The 21772-nt window shown below is 36.8% G+C and overlaps 1 pseudogene; it reads left to right on the plus strand.

Annotated features, from left to right (window-relative positions):
- The first annotated feature begins 803 nt into the window (after positions 1–803).
- LOC109396242 (E3 ubiquitin-protein ligase RNF5 pseudogene) lies at positions 804–1345 on the plus strand (annotated as a pseudogene).
- The last annotated feature ends 20427 nt before the right edge of the window (positions 1346–21772 follow it).

The raw sequence follows: 21772 nt of genomic DNA on the forward strand, positions 1-21772 counted from the left end.
AACTGGTTGGCACTCAGTTCCTAATTCTTTTCTCTTCTCTCTCATAGCTTGCCAAGCCTCTGGAACTTAAAATGTAGGTACAGGGTAGTTAATTTTTAGCCTCTGCTGTCATGAACAGTTTGCTGCCTAGAAACCAATTCAATTCATCATCCATGTATTAAGCACCCATTATGAACAAGCCATTGTGTTCGGGATTGAAAGATGAAAAGGACATTGCCCTATCCAAATGAAATTACATCTAACTGGACTTCTGCATACTGCCTACAGTTAGAACAGCTCCCTTACCAGCACCAACGCCAATCACATGTTCTTTTATATTAAGAGCTAGATATAATTGTGTGGGCCCCTGTTCATTGCCTGCTCTCGGATCTCTTTGAAGTCTGTTTCTGTTGCCTGTAGTTTGGATCGCTCTCCCCTCTTTCTGAATCCCAGAGCCCAGCCACCTACAGGCACTGTTTTGACCAAATGAACTGATAACTTGCTCTGAGTCCCAGCAGACAGGATGCATCTGTATTATATAATGATATAACCCAGATCAGGCAGAAATACAAGTTTTCAATATCTGCAGCCAATATATTGTCTATCTGTCATTGACTTGAGTATTGTTTGGACTCATTTCACAAGATCCCCATACTTCCTTGTATAAGGGACCGTCTGACTTCAGAAGGCCACATTCACAAAGACTGTTGAGAATCTAAATGTGTAGTAAGTAACTCCAGTAAGATTCTCTCGTTAAAAAGTCGTGCAGAGATATATGTGCTTGCGAGGACTAAGGGGTATGTGGGGTCGAAACAGAACAGGCCATGGCAGCCGCGGAGGAGGAGGACCGGGCTCCGAAGGGCCAAATCGCGAGCGGGGCGGGGCGGGCTCAACCTTCAAATGTAATCTATGTCTGGAGACTGCTCGGGAAGCTGTGGTCAGTGTGTGTGGCCACCTGTACTGTTGGCCCTGTCTTCATCAGTGGTTGCAGACACGGCCAGAGCGGCAAGAGTGCCCAGTGTGTAAAGCTGGGATCAGCAGAGAAAAGGTTGTCCCCCTTTATGGGCGAAGGAGCCAGAAGCCCCAGGATCCCAGATTGAAAACTCCACCCAGACCCCAGGGCCAACAACCAGCTCCAGAGAGCAGAGGGGGATTCCAGCCGTTTGGTGATAGTGGGGGCTTTCACTTCTCATTTGGTGTTGGTGCTTTTCCCTTTGGATTTTTCACCACCTTCTTCAATACCCACGAACCATTCCACCGGGGTACAGGTGTGGATCTGGGACAGGGTCACCCGGCCTCCAGCTGGCAGGACTCCCTCTTCCTGTTTCTCGCCATCTTCTTCTTTTTCTGACTGCTCAGTATTTGAGCTGTGTCTCCTTTCTGCCCACCGCCAGCCAGAGGAGAATCAGTATTGGAGGTCCCTGCTGACCCTTCCTTACTCTTGGACCCTCCCCCAAGTCCCTTCATTTCTGTTGGCTAAGGCCAACCCTGGCCACTCTCCAGGAGGGTGTGGGAGCGACATCTGTGCGTAGGGTGGGAGAAGCACGTGCTCTGAACGGCTCACTCAGTAGCATCATATCTCCCAGCTGTGGGAGAGGAGGATGGATTGAAGAAAATGTCTGTCTCCTCTCTCTTTTACTTTCCCCCAGATTTCTTGATTTGATGTTGAAAGGTGGGCAAGGCTCCCTCTGACTCTCCTACTTTCCCCTTGTTGATTTAATTTTTCTCTCCCCAGTGTCTAATATGGGTTCTGACTTTAATGCTTCCTTCCCCTCAATACCTCCTTTATTACAAACTCAATAAACAAGGAGAGATGTATTGATGGGGAAAAAAAATAGTGCAGAAATTATGCTTAAGATAGGAGGAAGACTTCCAAAACTACGCAAAAGAAAACATACTTGATGTAAAATATCAATGGATATTGACAGGACACAAGGAATAATGGATAGTCGATGGGGTTTTGGAATTGAATAAAATTCTGTTAATATACTATAATAGCTCCTTCTCTTACAACCTGTGTGATAGTTCAGCAGGTTATCTGAACTCTCAGGGCCTTCATTAACCATGTTATGCATAAAAAGTCAATAATATCCTCTTCTGAGAGTTAATATAAGGATTCAAGCATCATATAATATTTTTAGGTTAAACCATATGAAAACGGCCATGATTCAACTTTTGGGAACTTAAAATATTGGCAATTTTATTATGGTTCACAATCTAAAATATATAAAAAGCACTTTGAACCAGAAACCACAAAATAACTTGTAGCTCTTGCTGTTTCTGTGGGAAATCTGGTTATGTTCAGAATCTCTGCTCCCACCCCCCCTACCCCCTTACACACCTCTGGAAGCTTGATAGTGGAAACAGAATTTAAAAGGAAAGAAGAGGCTTGTTGTCTTTTCTGCCTCTAAAAAAGTTATGTGTCCCCTAGCACAGGTGTTTGCCTGGTGGTTTCAGTGTATCCTGTAAAGGGGGGGGGGGCTAAGGGGGAAAGTAGGTGGATACTTCTATGATTTAAAAACTTAGAAACAGGATATAAGCTAGGGTGTGTTAAGAGTGAGAAAAAGAGACTGGTATGGAATGAGGAGAGGTCTGGGGCTTCTTCATTTTGAAGATGAGACCAACTCAGCAGGTTGGGAGGAGGAATACCTATTGGCTATTTCTATCCCTGTTTCTTCTTACTGATTCTTTTCACAGCTGCTATAATGACTGACAGCCCCTGTCCCCTGCAGTTCTTGTTTCACTCATGGGTGTTTTGCAGTCCCGTAAATTAAGGAGAACATTTGCAATGAATTCAAGAGAAAGCTCCCTTTTTCCCCTTTCCATAACTCTTCCTACAATTAAAGGCAAGGGAAGCCTTTGAAGAACCCACAAAGAAGACAGAATGAATATTCCATAGGGGGAAAATAAATCTGAGCCGGGGGCAACCCATTCTGGGCAGCTCTTCTCAGAGGGCTCATATATGTTTATGAGTTTTCTCTGTTACCTTTAATTATTCATTGAACACACATTTACTGTCTTCCCAAATAGACTATCAGCAACCTAACATCAGGGACCACATCGCATTTGTATGTATTTTCCTCCCTCCTCTTTCAGCCTGCTATTTAGTTTATTTTTCTCATAAATTTAGAGCAGTAGAGTTCAGTAATAATACACTAACTCCAAAAACCAGTAATGCCTCTTTTACTTTTAAAACATCTGGTTTCAAGCTCTTTAATTCTCTGGTAGACAGAAAGATCCTACCCTGTTTTAGCTTTTTATTTTTTTTAAGATTTATTTATTTATTGGGGAACAGCGTGTTTTTCCAGGACCCATCAGCTCCAAGTCAAGTAGTTTCAATCTAGTCGTGGAGGGTGTGGAGATTGAACCGGCAACCTTGGTATTATGAGCACTACGCTTTAACCAACTGAGCTAACGGACCGCCCTGCTGTTTAATCTATTTTGATATGTCATTTCCTCTTGCTTCCACACTTTCTAAGTGGAACAACTGCTTAATTTCCTTCTGAGGATATCCTCTCACACACTTGAAGACATCTATTAAGCTTGGATAGCTTCCTTTGTTGTGGCTCAATAGCCTGAACGCCTTCATTTTTGTTCAGAGAAATAAATCCTATCCTTGAATCTTTTCAGTTGATCATCTCTGGATCCTGTCCAGGTTTCCCCACATAGTTTTAAAAATGAGAAGATTGAAACATTGCCTCCAAAGATTCCCAGGCAAAAGCTGCATAATTAATCACTCCCCCACATCAAGGTTCAACTCCCCTCAGAACAACTGGAACACTGCTGTTGTTTATAGGTAGAAGTTGACCCTTGAACAATGTGGGGGTTAGGAGAGCTGACCCCACCCCATCCCACACAGTCAAAAACCCGAGTATAACTTTTGACTCCCAATCACTTAACTACTACTAGCCTGCTCTTGACCAAAAGCCTTCCTAATAACATAAAAACTCAGTTACCACATATTTTGTATATGTATTATATACAGTATCCTGACAATAAAGTAAACTAGAGAAAAGAAAACGTTATTAAGAAAATCATAAGGAAGAGAAAATACATTTACAGGATTTATTGAAAAAAAATCCACGTATAAGTGGACCTGTGCAGTTTAAGCCCATGTTGTGCAAGGACCAACTTATTTGGGTGTGGTGCAGTTCATGTGTAGCTGGAGTGGCTTTTATAACCAGTGCTGGAGCTCTGAAGTCTTTGGTGAGAGAGCCATCCTCAGGAATTCTGGCTTTGTGAAGGGTTCTGACGTCGTGACTCCAAGCGCTAGGGCTAACTTTAGGGCTTGAGCAATCTTTACCAAAGAGAGGTGTGGTAAATTCAAGACGGACACAGTTGTTTGTTGCCTTTTCTAAGGAGAGGTCAAGTCTATATTTCCTTTCCTTAAACCTGGCTGGCCTGTTACTGCTTTGACCAATAGAATATGGAAGAAGTAATATTATGCCCAATTACAGGCTGTCTTACTCAGTTTGGTTGCTATAACAAAATACTGTCCACTGGATGGCTTACACAACAAACATTTATGTCTCACAATTCTGAAGTCTGGGAAGTCCAAAGATCAAGGTGTCGGCAGGGTCAGTTCTTAGGGAGGGGACTCCCCTTCCTGCTTTGTAGACAGTCACCTTCTCACTGTATTCTCACACAGAGAAGAGAGGAAAAGCTCATCCTCATTTTTAAGTGTATGAATTCTGTCATAAGGGCCCCACCTTATGACCTAATCTAACCTTAATTTCCTCTTCAAGGCCTCCCTTCCAAATACCATGACATTGGGGATTGGGACTTCAACATAGAAATTTGGAGGGAATACAAATTTTCAGTCCCTAACACAGACCTAACCTTCTGGAGGACTAGCAATGACCACTTCTGTTGTCTTGGAGCCCAGAACTGCTAAGTAAGAAATCCAGCTATCTTGTTGGTGGGAACTCGTGCAGAAACAACATTGATAGGGAGAGAGACACAGCTGATCCCAGCTTTTCAGTGGTTCCCTGACAAGTTGGTAGGCATGTAAGTAAAGCCATCTTGGATTCTCCAGACCAGTCCGACCACTAGCTAAGTACCATGGATTGCCTGTGTCAATGTTACATGGAGCAGGAAAGTCATCTCACCATACCCTTTCTAAATTCTTGACAAACAATATTGTAAGAGATAATTATAAATTATTTTAGCAAGCCACTAGTTTTGTAATGATTTGTTATGTAACAATTTAGCTAACCTAACAAGAAACACAATCCCCTCTGTTCACATGACTACCTTTTCTGTATGCCCCTCAATTTTCCCTTAACCTATAAGTATCTTTGAGTATTCTGACTAAGTGGCCGTGACCTCTGGGTTTAATGTAGAGGATTAGATTGTTATCATAGAAACAAGTCTAAGTATTTCCCTAAGAGCTTGGATTTCTAGGTTTCTTGGCTACGGCAGTTAGTTCATCCCGGGACACTGGGGAAAGACCAAAATATTAATAGGCAATTTTGTCTCTTTATGCTAGTTTCTGACAATTTCACCTTGGAGCCCTGAGCTTCCACATAAGAAGTGTGACCACCCTGCTGCAGAGACCACAGAGAGATAAAATGTAACTTAGTCATCAGAAGAGGATAAACACAAGCTCTACTCCAACTTGTTCTAAGTCAAAAGGTAAGTGTTGCATCTCATATTTTTACATGGAGGAGTGATGCTTGATTTAGTTTTGTGACAGGAATAAATCTATAGTGATATGATGGAGAGGTTGTTAGACATGTGTAGGAGGGAAAGGAGGAGAACTGCAGTGTATCCTGATCATCCTTAGTCCATCTCTATGGGTCATGAACACTGATTACTAAATCTCAGGGTCTGGCAAAATATCTATTTATTGGGGGTGCTGTGGATATGCTGTTCTCTTTCTCCTTGGCTTGTCTACTTAGAGCTCCCACTTTGGTAACATTTTCTGAAATCTTGTGCAAGTCTAAAAGCATAATCCAAACAAGCAGATTAGATGCTGTATTATTCCTAATCAATGAACAAGACTCAACCCTTCTAGAATGATCTTCTGCCACTGGAATTGATCTTCCCAGGGCTATTTCCTTCACTGTTACTGCATCAGAAGTCGGGTCTTATTTCTTATTGGTTTACTTGTCTAAGGTAAGGACATCAAAATGTTTAGTTCCCATGGACCCAACTATTTGAAAAAATATTTCAAGATATGTGGCTATAGCTACCAATACACTTTCACTATCAGCAGTTACCAGTACAAGGTTATTTTCACTTTAATGTACTCTTTCTCTATTTCTTAATATGTGAACATAATACATATTTAAGAAACCACACACATGCACACAAAAACAGACCTACATACACATTAGCAGTTAGTATGTCTGGGGCAGTAGATGTGAATTTCTCAGTGTTTTAATCCATTCTTATGCTGGCCTCTGGCTACTAAGAGGTATTTCTGGCAGTTTGGTCGAATTATTGGTGAGAGAGTCTGGTAAAAAATTAGGCAACCTTTCGGCTCTTCTGAATTAGAGGAATAGATTTTCACCAACCCTTGAACTTGTAAAATGTGACATGCAGTAGATACTTCGGACTGAAGGAAACACATTTGGAATGGAAAATAATTACTATTCAATACGTTTCAGGAATCAAGGATGACTGATATAGCCTTAGCTTGAGAGGGATCTCTGGAGCTTAGGTCACCTGAGTACATGTATCTTAAACTCTGTGATTACTTAATTACTGGATTCTGTGGACTTGAGGAGCCAATAGATTGGTATAAAGAAACTTTTAGGTCAAGGGAGACTATAAGATTGACTCTGAAAGATACAGTCATGGTCGCATTACACATCAACAGTACAGGAAGAACAGATATGGGCATCTGACAAAGGCAGATTCTCCATGAAGGTAAGGAAGCTCTAGCTTCAAGGTCCTGTGCTTGCTGGTGGCTTTTTCTTTTTTTTTATTGTTAGTTTCAGATGTACAGAACAATGCAATAGTTATCCTTTTCACCCTTCGCACAGAAACAACCCCCCTCCCCCATCTACTGGCTCTCACCCCCGATATCATGCTTATCTATTACAATTCCCTTGACTCCACTCCCACACTATACTCCACGTCCCATGACTCTCTCTCTCTCTCTCTATATATATATATATATATATATATATATATATATATATATATATATATATACTTACAGTTGACATACAATATTATATACAACATCAGCTTCAGGTGTACAGTGCAGTGATCAAGCCTCTTCCCCATCCATGATGCGGTCTCCCTAGTAAGACATGTGACCATCTGACACCCTACAAAATATTTACAACATTATTATATTGTATTATATTCCCCGAACTGTCTTTCATCCCTGTGGCAATATTGTAGTTACCTATTTATGCTATCTAATCCCTGGTGGCTTTTTTAAGGGCCTCGAGCAGTGTGTCCGCACGATTGTGTTTTGAAAAATTTGCAAATTAAGATTAGTTTATACATCACTGTTTCTTTCCAGTGCAGCATGCCTTCTGTCACATTTTCCTTCTGTCAGGTGCCACTGGTGTGGCCAAAGACATTTTTTGGGATTTGACTAAGGAGGTGAGTTGGGAAATATTTACTTTGGATTTATTGGGGTATATTTATGTGATTTTCACTATGTCCAAGAAAAGTTATTTCTAGCAATGGCTTCCAGGAAAACCCCTATAGTTCACCATTCTGTCTGACCCAGTATTGTGACAGGGATGTGGAGGACAAGAGGTATGACTGTGATAACAACATGATCTAAGGAACTTAGCATTGAAGATTTGTGGATAGGGGAAGAGAAACAAGGTTCGAAATATATGACGCCAGGAGCTGGTCTGTAGGAAATTATTTTACTCATCACTCATATAATATTGTAATGAAAGGATTTGGTTTCTCATGATGCTTGTCAAAGCAGACATTTGTTCCAGTCAGAAATATATTTGATAACACAGTGTATGCATTATAAATGTATCATTTTTTTTCCTGTTTTGATGGAAGTCATGTGAAAAGGAGTTAATCTGAATTCCTACTAGTGTGTGGGGCAGAAGGAGGAAGAACCTGTAGTATTATTACCAACACCTAGTAATGTTTGGAAAGTTGCATGCTTTATGCTTCCAAAACATTGGACTGTGCCTTAATGTATGTATTCTGATGAAGCAACAAAACATCCCCACTTTGTTGGAGCAAATTCTGGGAGACCTAGATAAAACAGTGTGCAAAATTGCCACGTGTTCAGCAAAACAAGAAAAATGCAAGTATTCTAGTGATGATTCACCTTCTTCATTAAAAAAAATCTGTTTGTACAGTAAAATTTGATTACACGTTAGTTTAACACACTACAATGTAGCAGCAATTTATAATGCATTTCCATTGTTGATCTGTGGTTTCTTCCTTCACACACATAGACACAGTTCAACCTGGATCTTACTGGCTGTGTGAACTTGGGCAAGTCATGAAACCACTCTGGGCCTGTTTCTTTACCTCTAGAATGGAAGTAATATTTGCTCTCCTTATCTGTCATAAGCTGTATTAAGGGAAATATGTCACAATATTTATTGTAAGTATTTGTGTGCTGTTAAGTGCTGTCTAGTGTTTATAGTCAGTCTTTAGTGGTGATGGTTTGACAAGGAAAACATTATCTGATTCTGTTTACCTCATGGATTATGCCCATTTCTGAAAAACCTGACTTTATTTTGTGTCAGCACAAATAATTACTGCAGGTTTATTTCTCAAAACAAAATTTTAAAATTTACCTCAAACCAGCCAAGTGCAAAAATACAGGAAGAAAAACAAAGCTTAAAAAAATCATAATGCATCGAGTATGAGTTTTTTGGAAATTCTTCCTTGGGAATAGCAATTAAGTTTGCTTTTTGGTTCTATTGAAGATACATACATAAGCCTATTCAAAGTGGCTTTATCTAAAGTAAAGCACTGTCCTTATAAGGAAACAATGATTTTCTACATAAGATTAAACTCAAGCCATCTCCTGTATCTCACATATGGATATTATCCCAAAGATATGTGAAAAGTGACGAATGGCATTCTTACATGTAAGTATATTAAAAGGAAACTAACTGGCTGCTAAGGGCTCTCACCCAGTGGAAATTCCTTAATGCAGTTATCATGATCCAGGTCTAGAAACTCAGTGTTGTCAATGCTTTTTTGTTGATTAAATTTAGGGATGTTGGCCCGTGCTAAGCAACTCCCAGGATATTTCAGAGTAAACTGGAATGGCAATCTATTCACTTACAATGAAAAACACAACTGTCAACTTGATTGGAGAGTCAGGTCAGCAAGACCAGCACATTCTCTCTTTATGGAAAAATGCCAAAGGAAGTCAGCTACAATTAAAATCTGAAAACATTTATCCGTAAAGACATATGTAGTCCTATGTTCATTGCAGCATTATTCATGGTGGCCAGGACATGGAAACAACTGAAGTGTCTTTTGATAGATGACTGGATAAAGAAGGTGTGATACACACACACACACACACACACACACACACACACACACACAATGGAATATTACTTGGCCATAAGAAAAATGGAATACTGCCATTTTCAACAACATGAATGGATCTTGATATTATCATGCTAAGCGACATAAATCAGACAGAAAAAATTGAGAATCATATTTCACTCATATGTGAGATATAAAAGTGAAAGCAACAAACACAAACAAACAAAACCTCATAGACACAGATAACAGTTTAGTGGTTACCAGAGGGTGGGGGTGGGGGTGGTAGAAGAGGGTAAAAGGGATCAAATACATGGTGATAGAAGAAGATTTTACTTTGGGTGGTGAACACACAATGTGATAAACTGGTGATATATTATAAAATTGTATACTTGAAGCCTATATCATTTTATTAACCAATGTCACTCCAATAAATTTAATAATAATGAAAAAGAAAAGCCTGGTGAGAGAGTTAGTTGACTAACTCAAATATGATAGCCCAAAGCAGCTGTGTCTCTTGGCTTAGCCCATAGCATGGTCAGAGTGGACCTTGCACAAATCTTCGCTAACTCAGAAAAAAAATTCATTAAGAGTTGTGTCTGGCACAATGACCAGATAGAAGAAAATGTTGGGTCTGTACGCTTCTATCATCTAGACAATGTGGGGAAAGAATGCTAACTTGTAAATGTTAGGATTACTACATAATATAAAATAGTAAAATAGTTAAAAGCAAGATTTATATGTCAATATTAAAGACACACAATAGGAACTGAGGAAGGGTAATGAATAAATTCATAAAATAGAGATTTGTGATGTCATTAAAGTTCATTTAATGGATTCACTCATTTTGATAGAAGACTATCTATAATTCAAATTTCTAGGTGTGGGAAGGGACTCATATATAAATAAGATATGGTCAACTTTATTAAAATTCATTAGTACGTAAAATTCTTTTGTGAATGTCTAGATTTTTAACTCATTATTTTTCATACCAGGAAACCTAATTAAGGCAGCATTTTCACTTCCTAACATCTATAATCAGGAGATAGGGAATTAATTTAGTGAAAACCACAAATGTATAAAATCACATTTACATATTTAGTAATTATTTATGGACTACTTACACTGATATTTATCATCTTGACAACTTACTCCACCCCTTCATCTATGTCATGGTGATGATCTTCTGAAATAAATAGCTTAAAAAAAAAGATTTAGTCTGAGAAGAAAAATTTTTATAGGACAAGTGATATGATAAAATTATTCTGCTTTTGATGAAGATCTTTCTAGTCAATGTCTATATTGAGGGAAATGTCCTTTATGATGAAAATCTAGGCATAAAACGGGTGTCACTCAGGGCAAAAGGAACCAAGGAGGTTATTTAAGCCTACATTTCTGTCCGGGATAGCAGTTCTCTAAATGTGGTCCATGGAGTCCACAATACTCTTTAAAAGGTCATCTATGAGGTCACAAGATCTAGCATGTAAGCTTATAATGTAACAAAACACAAAGAGATCATTGTTAATAGTTTGGTTTTCTTATTAAATGTATTGGGGTGACAATGGTTAGTAAAATTATATAGGTTTCAAGTGTACATTTCTGTAATGCATCATTTATATATTGCATTGTGTAGAAGAAAGTAAAAGGGATCAAATATACGGTGATGGAAGGAGAACTGAATCTGGGTGGTGAGCACACAATGATAAAGGTTCCAAATTCCACATTACAACTAACCTTTAAGAAATTGCCACTTGCCCAGTTGGGTGTAGTGTTGAAAAGTATACGTACAATTATCTGAAAAGATATTAAAATATTCCTCCCTTTTCAAACTCTATGCCTGTGTGAAGCCAGATTTTATTCACACAGATCAGCCCAAACTATACACTGCACCAGCTTAAATGCAGTAGCAGAAATGACATTCCAGCTGTCTTCTACTAAGCCTGACTTAGAGATTTTTAAAAATGTAAAACAATGACATTCTTCTCAATAATTTTTCTTTAAAAATATAGTTATCATTTTTCATAATGTTATAAATATATTTAATGGGTTTATTATCATTTTAAATGGACTGGTACTTTTTTTTAAATTTCTGTTTTAATTTCTAATATGGTAACAATAGGTAGTTATAATCCACATTAATAAAAGCTATTTTGGGTCCTTAATGATTTTGCTTAGAGTACAGGGGTCGTGATACCAAAGCGTTTGAAAATAATGAATATAGAACTCAAATGAGACATGTTAAGTATGAATTGTTAAGTTTAAATCTCTTTTGCTTCTAAGGCCCTTGACATGGAAGGGTCAAGCAGTGTCAAGTTTAAAGCAACAAAAGATGGTTAGTTAATCAAGACTTTCTCTGTGCTGGTTTTCAATGGAGAAAAAGTAAGAGAGAGGCTTTGCGATGGGTATGTTTTCTGTCTTCATTAGGATTCTGGAGCAGAAAGGAGAAAGTTGGGGTACAGATCACTAAGAAAAGTTCTTTTTTCCCTTGTGGCCTTTTTGTCCTATGGCCCCCCAGAAACTGGGTGAGTCTAGCCAAAGTGATGGAATCTTTAAGAGACACTGAAACATAATTCTATGCTGGACACTGAAAAAGGTGAATTGAAAAATGTCCCATGAGATCTGTCTGTAGAAGCCAGGGTCCCCCATGTCCCGAAGGATTGGCAGGCCACAGAATCAGATCCTTCAGCAACAGCTTCCTCATGTTCCTCCATCACGTCTTGGAATTAAGGGCTTGCTAAATAGTTGATGAATATTTCAGTTCGTAAGTGAAAAGGGGGTACTAGTGACAATTTAAAAGAAAGTATGAGTGTAAGAATAAATATGAAAAAGAAATGATAGAGTTTTACTGATAGGGCTCAATGTTGTTGCAAACACTGCTTCCCTACTGAGCTCTTTCATCGTTTTCATCGGTGCTATCCAACAGAAATGTAATGTGTACCACAGAAGTAATTTAAAATTTTTTCATAGTCATATTTCCAAAAGCAAAATAATTGTGTGAAATTAATTACTAGTTTTATTAGCCCAATATATCCAGAATATTATTCCAATATGTAATCAATATCAAAAATTTCATAAGATGTGTTATGTTCTTTCCGTCAGACTAACTCTTCAAAATACGGTATATATTTTTCACTTACAATGTGACTCAATTTGGACTAGATATATTTCAAGTGCTCAGTAACCACATAAGCCTTGTTGAAAACATACTGGGCAGCTCAGTTCTACGCAGTCATACCTTCAGACTTCCATAAGCAGCCTGAACTTGAGGTCCTAAGTGTCCTCTTCATGTTTTTTATTATTTTCCTTTTCCTTTTTCCAGCTATGCTAACAAAACAGATTTCAAAATTCGCAGTTTCTTTCCTTTCTAGTGGGTGTTTTAGGTTGGCACCTGCACTGATTTTCAGATCTCAATATCTCTGTTTCCATGAATTGTTTAAATATAGGTATTACAATGACTTTTTGCCAATTTATCTTAACTCGGGGACTAAATGTGTCACTGCTCCCGCTATTCGTCCATTCTGGTTTGTTTTTGTTTGAGGCCTACTTGTTAAGATGATAGTGCCTTTCTCCAACATGAAAGCTGCTCTTCCAATTCTTCTTTGTAGTTTTCTTGTTCTAAGAGAACGAGCAGGTTTGGATTTAATATATTTTAAAATTTGATGTTGACTTAGCGTTTCTGTTCTGAAATAAATGACTAGGAAACATGTAGGTCCCTTTTATTATGGCTTTTTGGGACACACCTCACCTGAAGTAGCACTGTGGGGTTTAGGTAAATTGTCTTGCATTATTTCACTCATTTCACAATTATTTATGGCGGTCACTATGTTTCAGGCAATGACTGTCTCTGCTTCGAGGATCCAATGTCGGTTTCTATATTGTATTTAGTTACTGTGTCTCCTTAGTTTCCTTCAATCTCTGACAGTTCCTCAGTCTTTCTTTGTCATTTATGATATTAACACTATTGATATGCACTAGTTTCTTTCTTTCCCCTTCCTTCCTCCCTCCCTCCCTTCCTTCCTTCCTTCTTCCCTCCCTCCCTCCCTTCTCTCTCTCTCTCTCTCTCTCTCTCTCTCTCTCTCTCTCTCTCTCTCTCTCTCTCTCTTGATTTATTTATATCCATAAAAACTTACAGATTTATTCTATGAGTTTAAGTCCAATGCAGTTTGTTTTGGGTTTTGGGTTTTTTTTGCACAAAATATTCCAGCTTTGACTCTTAGGCTCTTCTTAAGTTTGGCTATTGTGTTCTTTCAATAATTTCCCATTCCTTTTTATAAAAAACTACTTTTTGAAGTTTAATTAACGTAAAGAAGCTGTACATATTTATTGGTTTCCTGTTACCCTAAATATACTTTCAAACCTTCATGTGACATGCGAAGCTTCTCATGATCTCATACTTGCTTGCTACTAGTCGCGCTTTCTATCAGTGCTCATCCACAAATACATACCATCATATATTCAGTTGCCCAAATAAGCCATATTTCCCTTCTCCTTAGGCCTTGACACATGCTGTCCTTCAGCCTGGGACACTCTAGTCACCTCCAAACTTCACCTGCAACAGCCCCTACGTTCCTTTTACCTTTCAAGTGGTGACAAGTTTGTAGAACAAGTGACACTCTCATATACTGTTAATGTAAGTGTAAACTGGGGCAAACATGTTGGAAATTTGTTAGGCAGTATCTACGAGTATTAAGACTGAACATATGCATACCTATGACCCAGCTGCTCTCTCTCTCTCTCTCTCTCTCTCTCCATATATATATATACATATATATATATATGTATGTATATATATANATATATATATATATATATATATATATATATATATATATATATATATATATATATATATATATATATATATTTATCCAACATCAATGCTTAACATCTATTCACCAAACAGCAAGAATAAGATTGTTCATACCAGTCTGGTTTTTTCACTCGTCCAACATCTACTTAGATGGTGTTTCTTCCAGGATTAGCTTTTCTCACGTTTCACATGACCCTCACATCCTTGCTGGCTTTAGTATCTCTGCCGTATCCTATATCTCTCTATATTGAACATGCTTTACTGAAATGATTTTTTAAATTGTATGTCTTTATATATTATCTGTCCCATAAGATGGAGCTGGGTATAAATATTATTTGCAGTTTTATTCCCACCCTGTAGCTCTTCTCTTGCTTCTAAAGAGAGAGAACTGAAAAAAAAAGTTTCAGATACTTGGTTACTGACTGAAAAAAATCTTAATAATCAGCAACAAGATAAATTTCTGCCAATGATGGGGAGTTTGTTTTTAGACAATTTAACCTTACCATGATGATGGCCTATCCATCTTTTAATTGCTTTGTTGTGGCCATAACATTCAAACTGCCATTACATATTCTTTGACCTTCTAAAAAGATGATTTTTTAAAAAAATCCTGTTTTAAGAAGTTTTCAAAAATTTGATTTTTTAAAAAAATCCTCATGGTTTTAAAATCTGATGTTTTAAGAAGTTTTCAGAAATTTTCAAATTTATCTTTTCCAAAGCATAATGATATTATATAGATACCAACATGTACTTATCTTCAAACCATAAAACCCTGAAGTAAGGCTTTAAAAACGTCTTTATAACAGAAAAACAAACCTTTTTAATATACTGTTACCAAAATATTTATGAGGGATTTCTAATAATAATCTGTTTTCATATGTCTTTTTTTATATTGAGATATGTAGTTATAGTTAAAGAAATAAATAGTATGCATTTGTGAAATCCTTGGAAAATTGTTAATAAAAGAATCATTGCCGGTTCGATACCCGGCCCGAGCTGAGCTGCCACTGAGCTGCCAACAGGTGGCAGGATGGCTCAGCTAGGAAAAAAAAAAGAATTGTACAAGAAGTTTCTTTTTACTGTGTTTACTGATTTTATTTTAGAGAAAACATAAGAGGTGAAGTGCAAGGTGCTGTTGTTGGTAATGTACAATAGCAACAATAAAGGTAAAGTCATAAAAGAGAATGTGTGAGTTAGCTCCTGTAGAAAAGAATTGGGAAGCCTGTGGGGTGGTTTCCAATACACTATCCATCCTAAACATTTAGTATCACTTTTGGTATATTTCTCTTCTATACACACAATTCAACTTATTTGTACAATTACCAAATATAAATTGAAATGTTGTAGTTTTAAAAACATACACATCAATGATTTAGAATATTTTCACTTTCTTAGAGTGTACAATACTATTGGAAATTTCCACTGAGGAATCCAAAATTGAAGTAATGGGCAAAAGAATATATAAGAAGAAGCTAATTAGTAGGTTGATGAAGCAACTTCCCCAAAGGGACTTAAGGGTACTAAACCACAGATGAAAATAAGTCATCGTTTGAAACTCTTACCCTCACAAAATGGCATTAGGGCAGTATCTTGACAATATGGGGTCTACCCTTTTCCCCATTCATCCAGTGTGGCCCCAGTGGCCTTCTTCATATAACTAGCCAGCAGGGCTTTATGTGCTCTGGAACAATCCGAGAAACACAGACTATTTCATTACCAAAGTGACTTCAGTAGTGCTTACTACTCGTAGAAGAAGGCATTAGGAAAAGTACTATTTAAACCACCTGAAAGAGCAATTCACACACAAAGTCATATAAACTGATCTGAGGCAGTAAGTGAGAGTGGGGAAGAGATGCTCATTGAATACACTCCCCATCCCACCCCACTCCTAGGTTCTGGAGAACTGGAACCAGTGATTCCCATTTACACAAACTGAGAATGATTTAGATTTCTAAATATCAGGTAAACAAATCAAAAACGTCCATATCTGTCTCTAAGGTAACTGGTAGGACAAACCCTAAACCATTACTGGAATGCAAGAAGAAAGCAATTTAATCTAGTGGTTTTTTTTCATAAAAGTAGTGGAAACTGTAAGGTCTTATTATTGAAATTTGATTAGGATTTTAGGAATTTTATTAGGAAAGTAGACAGCAATGTCAGCCACAAATGTTCAAAATATATTATCTCCAGACCATAGGGAGCTTCATAAAATGGTATGTGCACATCTTCATTTGCTTATAGCATGGGGAGGACTCACATTAATAGCAAGAAGGAGGATTAAAGACAATTTATATTTGAAGAATCACAAAAGCTGAACACCACCCCATAAAGTGATTTGGGAGACCTCTTGTGCTGTCCAAATGCAAAGGGAGGATGAACAATTTGATGGTATGTAATCAATACATTGATTTTAACACTTAGCTCTGGAAGGTACTTTTTAATTTGGGGAAAGGAAGGATTAATTTCTATTTGCAAAGATATCCTTCCAGTGTGAAGACAAGTGACTGGATTCAACCCACTATGTTTAAAAGTTCCCTCAAATAATATTGGGGAATAAATAGTCTTGTTTCTTAATTTTAAAGAAAATTTTACAATTGTCTAGGGCAAAATAATACCGGAAATCTTAATTATGTTTATTTTTTAAAGCACCAAGCTTCATTTCTAATAAAGTATATTTTGTCCCAGAACTATTTATTACTTTGATGTTAAAGTATTCCTACGGTGTGCCAAAGATGAACATGGAATAGGAATATTTCAAATGATAAAGTTAGGTCTACATAACGCCATCAATAATTAATTAAGACATGTTTATAAAAGCTTTTACATTATATACATATATAATTTAGTAGGTTATGTCAGATTTCATAAAATATTTTATTAATAATAATATATTATTATTACATAAACATATGAGTAGGACTATACTTGGTTTATGATAAATGTTGATTTTGAATCCAGAATTTAGAAATACAGGTACTGGTATGTGATTCAACTTATTTATCTCAAATATGAAAAAACATGGTTTTCAAAAATATTATAGCTAATGCATTTTGCAATATTGGTATAGCTATTTGCATTTTGAGGAGGATAATTCTTTTGTGTGGTACTATCCTGCAGGTTGCCGAAAGTTAAGCCTCCCAGTACCCACCCCCATAAACACAGTAACATTATCCATATATTGCAACAACCAAACACTCCCATGTTTTCAACCTCCTCCTAATCTTCCTTTTCTCCACTTAGGGAACTAATTTAGAGCTGTGACTTAGAGGATTATGATGCCCTCTAATTTTGTAAAAATAAGAAAATAAGTTTCTCTCTATCTCTCTCTATCTCTTTTTTATATGTTATTTTATATGTATTATCTTATTCAATCATTGCATTATCTACAGCATATGTTTCTCTTTTTTTTATGTTTCTCTCTTTTATTATGTCTCTCTCTTTTTTTATGTTTCTCTTTTGATAGTTAAAAAACTCTAAGGCTCAGAGAAGTTAAGAAACTCTCTAAGTATCATACTATTGTGAAGTTCAAACTAGTGTCTTGGTCTTGTAACATTTAGATTAATGACCTTTCAACTGCATCTGACTGAAATGTTAACGTGTCCCCTGTCCTCAAGAAAACAATAGTTTCAATGAGAAAACAATATCAATCAACATAACTTAAGTCATGAATTTCATAATGCAGATTAATGTACACATTGCCTATTGAAAACTGTTAATGGTTTAAAAATTAACTGTTAAAGATAAACATGGATAATGTGGTTTTATCATTTATTCATAAAAAAGTATTGAAGGCTAATGTTTGTTTGGCACTCAGCTTGATGTGGACATTACTGCACATAAGAAATAACTTAACATGGTTTCTGTAATACACAAAGTACATTTGAAATACCAAGTTATAAAGGTCTAGATTTATCAAAGGGAGGAAGGGACATAGAGGAGAAAGTTTCAAATTTCTTTTATTATAATGAAATTACATGCTTATCCACAATGTTTAAAACAAATAATTTTTAAAATTATTAATGCACCTTACAAGTTCACATCTATAATAATTTATTATTACAAAATCAGGCAGTAAAATATGGGGTTGTTTTGATGTACATAATTTATAAAATTGGCATAATGTTTGACAATGGCAGTCAGTTTACCATTTTAATTTCATAATTTACCTTGATTTCTATATTTTATTTCTGTTACCCAATCTCAAAAAAATAAAATTCATACAGATAAGACATTGCTAATTGTATCAGTCATTTCATAGTTTCTCTTTAAATTTCAATATATTCTTTAATTTAACTTATTCAGAATGTTGAAAGAATAGTAAGAATATATATGTATATGTATATATACACACACATATATTAATGGCTAACCATTGAACATATTATTTAATTAGATACTGGTTTAACTTTATTAATAAATAAGCTTCTGAACAAACTAAAATTATTATTTCTCAGTAGAAAAATTTGAAATGTTTCTTGCAACTTTATGAGACACTCAAACATTTCTTTGTAAAGAAAAGGAGACAGTCTAATTACCAGTTACTATTATTAGTTATTAACAATTTCTAACTAGTCAAATTTATCTTGCTTTGCTCATTAAACCGAAAATGTAATTTGTACTTCCATTTGGTCACTTGAGCCAAAGTTGTAATATGCTATCATGAGCAGGCATTTTAAATTTAAATATTTAGGCCTATTTCAAAGTCCTATACAAAGCACCTTAAACTCATAACTATGACTCAAGTGATATGCCATACAATATTATAATGATAGGCTAGCCTATGAATTTACTTATTATTGTACAACTGACTTCTGACCTCTTGCCATAACATAGCAAGCAGCTATGCCCACTTGGTCCCTGGTCTGTGAGTACAGAACACATGTGCTGAATGATTGTGCTTGCTGGTACAATATTTTATAAAGGGACATTAATAGTCTTCAATTTTTAAAAGGACCAGAGCAGACCTATAAGCTTTCTAATCAATCATACTTTATGAGATGTACAAACATGAACACAGATAGTATTTTAAAATATTGTTCTTGCCTACTTGTGCTAAAGAGACAGAGACAAATGAGGGAGAAAGATAGAAGTCTCAAAGTAAAGCATAGAAAACATGCTTGAGAAAATTTTCAATTTTTAAAAAATGTGAGTCAATGCCTAATATATTAGATGAAAATTCATAATAACAGGACACCATAGACTAATTATGGTCTGTAGCAACAAAGTAAGTCACAATAAGGATAAAAATCTTGATGTCTAGTTCAACTAGTTCATGACAGAACAGAAAGGGAGATGGCTAGATTCAACTGCTTTCTTTTCCACATTAAGATGACCCAAGTGTTTTATTTGGCTAGAGGCTCAGTATGAAACCAAACCAAATTCTCTCAGTTCAAACTTATGAAAGTTAGACATCATAAATTGGTGTGACCAGGTAAAGAGATGAACTATGATTGCATGGTTCTTGAACATGGAAGGATTTTTCCAGCTGTGGATGCCAGATTACAGAACTATAAACAAACATGGATGCATTCAGATGAAAAACATGATAATGAAGAATCTAGAAATCTGATTATTATTGCCAAAACATTATGTCAGATACCCCAAGGGATGAGGTGATGAGCAGTTCTGCATCCACAAAGGTGGATCGTTGAAGACCACATTGTGAGGGAAGGTTGTTAGGAGGATTTTCTACATGAAATAACACAAGAGGGGTAATAATAAGGCAGAATCTGATATTTACCCCCAAACAGACTGAACATTATGGAGGTTCAGGGGAAGAAAAGTGATCATGATCATTTAGAAGAATAAGGAAAAGATTATTTTGGTTTTCTTCAATCGGGCATTGAATCTCATCCTGAGATTCTGATTATAGTGTGGCATGCATCAAGAACTTGAAAACATGGATAATGAATTCCACTCTGTATAGCATGTAAAATGATGTAGAATATCTTTGCTCCCATAGTACATCCACATAAATCCCGATAAAATGGAACCCATATTATTCTAAAGGACTATCAAAGAGTAGTGGAGGCACTGAAGCCTAAATGAGCTTATTTCTAGAGGGAAAAAAGCCCTTCTTCAGATAACAGTGAGCCAAGGATGCTAGCTGAGGGCAAATGCTGGGTTTGGCTATCAAGCTATTGGTTCAGGCAGGACAGAATGAAATCTGAAAGACTCAAAAATACAATGATAATTCACTCAGCCTAACAATTCTCCCTACTCCAATTTTCCTGAGAAAATGACAACGAAGGCAGGATTGAAAAGCAGAGAGGATTTTCACTGTCTTATGAAGTCAAGGTTGAAAGTGATGGTTGAAGGCTGAGAGATAGGAAAAACTTGTAGGTCAGCTGATTGGTGGTCCTATGCAGTTGGATAATATTTAAGGGCAGTTTACAAGATGGAGGGAATTGGAAAGAAAGGAGGCAGTGATCAGAGTGGATGCATGGAAATGAGAGATTATGGAGTAAGTACATATATCAGTTATATCAGGAGAGGGAGAGAAAGAAAGGGAGGGAGAGAGAGAGAGAGAGAGAGTTCTGCCTTTTAAAAAAATTTTTATTGGGGAACAGCCATGGTCATTGGCTACACATTGCTTTCATGCTACAATGGCATAGTTGACTCTTTTAGGGAGGGCGCAACTCAAAGTGGCCCATGTGGGGATTAAACCGGCAACCTTGGTGTTATCAGCACGATGCTCTAACCAACTGAGCTCACTGGTCACCCCCTGGACTGCCTTCTTGATCTTAGTATTTGAACCAGGAAATGGTTGGCTCATGGTTCAGCAGTGGATTCACTGGTACAAAGACCTCTTGTTCCAGGTACCACATAGATATCTCTCTCCTGATATAACTGATATCTATACTCACTCCATAATCTCTCATTTCCATGCATCCACTCTGATCACTGTTCCCTTTATTTCCAATTCCCTCCATCTTGTAAACTCACCTTTAATATTATTCAACTGCATGGGACCACTAATCAGCTGACCTTCAAGTTTTTCCTATCGCTTAACCCCTCAATCATCACTTTCAACCTTACCCCAACCTAGTTGCACTCACATCCACTTTCCATTTCCTTGTCCCCTCTCTCTTCATTTTACTTGCCTGACAAAACCCCAACCATAGCTAAATATAATTCTCTGCCTATTTCATATCTGCACCTAAGCAGCTAGACCTGAATGGAAAAAAACATAAAGGTGCTAGCAGAATCTCATTGAAAATGCATGAGTCCTAATGGAATCATACCATATTTCCCTAATGCATTGGTTCTCCTACTTTCTTAGATAACTATTTCATACCTTCTTCTCTCTTCACAAAGTATGAATATTTCTTTCTCCTTATTTATTTCCAGTTCATTGCCTTTCTTATTTCCTGATGAAATAAAATATAACTGATAAAAGGGTCCACTCTTTCTACCACAGCTACCAATCTACTTTCATCTGGGTCTATATCCTTTCCCTTCCCTCCTATAGCTATCAAAAAATGGTTACTGATGCTCTCCAAGGATAACCCTTACACTTGGGAAATGGGTCCTCTT

Source organism: Hipposideros armiger, unplaced genomic scaffold (assembly GCF_001890085.2).
Source record: "Hipposideros armiger isolate ML-2016 unplaced genomic scaffold, ASM189008v1 scaffold_510, whole genome shotgun sequence".
NCBI lineage: Eukaryota > Metazoa > Chordata > Mammalia > Chiroptera > Hipposideridae > Hipposideros > Hipposideros armiger.